Below are 3,294 nucleotides of genomic sequence, written 5' to 3'. Positions count from 1 at the left end.
TCTGGGGCCCCCAACATAAGAAGGACATGGACCTGTTGGAGAGAGTCCAGAGGAGGGCCACAAAGATGATCCGAGGGCTGGAGCACCTCTCCTATGAAGACAGGCTGAGACAGTTGGGGCTGTTCAGCCTGGAAAAGAGAAGGCTCCAGGGAGACCTTATAGCAGTCTTTCAGTACTTAAAGGGGGCCTACAGAAAAGGTGGAGGGGGGCTATCAGAGACTTTAGTGATAGGACAAGGGGTAATGGTTTTAAACTGAAAGAGGGTAGATTTAGTTTAGATATTAGGAAGAAATTTTTTCACTATGAGGATGGTGAGACACTGGAACAGTTTGCCCAGGAAAGTTGTGGATGCCCCATCCATGGAAGCGTTCAATGCCAGGCTGAATGGGGCTTTGAGTAACCTGGTCTAGTGGAAGGTATCCCTGCCCGTGGCGGGGGGTTGGAACTAGATGTTCTTTAAGGTCCCTTCCAACCTAAACCATTCTATGAATCTTTTGAATCTCTTCTGTGAGGAAAGGCTCAGAGAGCTGGGACTGTTTAGCCCGGAGAAGAGAAGGTTCAGGGGGAGACTTATTAATATGTATAAATATCTGAAGGGAGGGTGCAAAGATGATGGAGCCAGGCTCTTTTTAGTGGTGCCCAATGATAGGACAAGAGGCAATGGGCACAAGCTGAAACACAGTATATTCTGTGTGAACATCAGGAAACACTTTTGCACTGAGCACTGGAACAGGTTTCCCAGAGATGGAGATGTCTCCATCCCTGGAGATATTCAAAAGCTGTATGTATATAGTCCTGGGCAACTGACTCTAGGTGGCCTTGCCTGAGAAGGGGGGTTGGATCAGATGACTTCCTGAGGTTCCTTCCAACCTCAACCATTCTGTGATTCTGTGTATTCACTAGCAAACTTCAAGCTGGACTAATTGGTATGTAGCGCTTGGGAGGGGGGGGGCTTAGGTCCGGGCTGGGTTGTCAGACAGATAAGGGTCCGTGCTGCTATGCCCAGGAGGGCTTGCAAAGGTAGAGTGCCTGTGGGATGAGTGGACTAGCTGGTGAGTAGGGGACCTGTGCAGAAGGTAAGAGGGCCTGGGATCCAGGCATGGGTATTGGGTGGGCAGAGGGGCCACATTGGTATTCAAGGGATCCCCCAAATGTGTGCTTGTCAATCTAGAGAGTATTGTGTGTGGGCCTTCACTAGTGACCTCCTATCTCTAACAGCCAAAGAGGAGGCAGGGGACTTGTCTGTCTATGCTTATGTTTTATGTGGGTCCTAAATGTAGGTGCTGCTGAAGGCAGCGCCTTGTCTGTGGCAGTCTGACTGGCCGTGTCAGTGTCCTCCATCTGTTTTTCTAGGATATATGGTCGGATTTGCTATTGGTTGAACCTGCTAACAAGAAAGTGGTAGCCTCATCCCTCAGCATAGACCCAGGGTCCCTGGGCTGGGGTCCAGCAGCTGGGCAGGAGGGAGTCCTGAGCTGGAGTGACAGGAGGAGATGGGCCTGCTCCTAACATCACTTAACACAATGTACCCTCCCAGGATTCCCACCAAAGCAGAGAAGAGGCCCACTGAGAAGATGTAATGGAGTAATGGAGTAGGAGAGTAGGATGGTCATTACTGTTGGCTGCCTCAGTTGCTTGCAATCAAGGAATGTCAGGTTTACAGAACTACCAACCTCATTCTTGTCACAAGTAAAACAGCATTTACCCAACAGACCCAATACTTCAAGCAAGCAAAACACAATTGCATCAAGACCTTATTTGGGTATTGCCTCATTACCTACATATTCTATCAGGACCAAAAATGTTTACTAGGTTCTGTTTATAAACTCCCTTTTGTTATGTTTTATTAGTTACATCTCTATTCTGATTCAAGTAAAAAAATAAGAACAAGGGTTGAAATCAATTAAAATTAACTACCTTGGGATCTCATTTCCTTGCAGGGTAAGACATTATTCTGAGATTTCTTGTGTCTTTGCCTCTGCAACTTTGGAGGACATGAGGAAGTGGGATGGAGAACCCATCTCAGCCCTACAGGCACGGGTGCTTCAGTTGCTAAGTAAAGCAACTTTACTTAGAGAGAAGAAAGGGTTCTTACAGGAGGAAGGCTGCTCCAAACTGCGCTGGGCGATCCTAAAGACAAGGTAGGAACTCATCTGCTAATCATAGGTACTATGGTCAACATTAGAGGTGCCCTGCCTCCAGCCAGGAGGAGGAGAGGGACAACCGAATTTATTGGACTGTGTGGATTCGATGGTCTGGCACATTAGAGCCACAAAAGTCTAAAGCCCTAGTGTACACTGGTGCACAGTGTAACCTATTGCCCTCGAATCATAAAGGGGCAGAATATGTCACTATTTGCGGAGTGGATACAGTCCTGAGTAATGTGCTCTAGGCAATCCTGCTTTAGCAGGGGAGTTGGACTAGATGATCTCTAGAGGTCCCTTCCAACTCTGAAGATTCTGTGATTCTGTGAATCATAAACGGGCAGAATCTGTCACTATTTCCGGAGTGACAGGCGGATCTCAAGAACTGACTGTATTAGAGGCCGAAGTGAGCCCAACTGGAAACACATGAGAGAAACGCCCCATTGTGACTGGTCCAGATGCTCCGTGCATCCTTGGCATAGACTATCTCAAGAGAGGGTATTTTAAAGACCCAAAAGGGTATTGGTGGACTTTGGGTATAGCAGCTGTAGAGACTACGGATCTTACACAGCTGTCTACCTTACCCGGTCTTTCAGATGACCCTTCTGTTGTGAGACTGCTGAGGGTTAAAGAAATGCAGGTGCCAATTGCTACGGCCATGGTGCATCGACGACAGCATCACACCAACCGAGACTCTCTGATTCCCATCCATAACCTGATTCGATGGCTAGAGAGCCAAGGAGTGATCAGCAAGACTCGCTCACCCTTTAACAGCCCTATACGGCCAGTGCGAAAGTCTGAGGGAGAGTGGAGATTAACAGTAGACTATCGTGGCCTGAATGAAGTCACACCACCACTGAGCGCTGCTGTGCCAGACATGCTACAACTTCAGTATGAACTGGAGTCAAAGGCAGCCAAATGGTATGCTACAATTGACATTGCTAATGCCTTTTTCTCTATTCCTTTAGCAGCAGAGTGCAGGCCACAGTTGACTTTCACCTGGAGGGATATCCAGTACACCTGGAATCGACCGCCCCAGGGGTGGAAACACAGCCCTACTGTTTGTCACGGACTGATCCAGACTGCACTGGAGAAGGGTGGAGCTCCAGAACACCTGCAATACATTGATGACATCATTGTGTGGGGTAAT

This window comes from Charadrius vociferus, unplaced genomic scaffold (assembly GCF_000708025.1).
Source record: "Charadrius vociferus isolate BGI_N301 unplaced genomic scaffold, ASM70802v2 scaffold524, whole genome shotgun sequence".
Lineage (NCBI taxonomy): Eukaryota > Metazoa > Chordata > Aves > Charadriiformes > Charadriidae > Charadrius > Charadrius vociferus.
Note: the sequence above shows the minus strand (reverse complement) of the source record.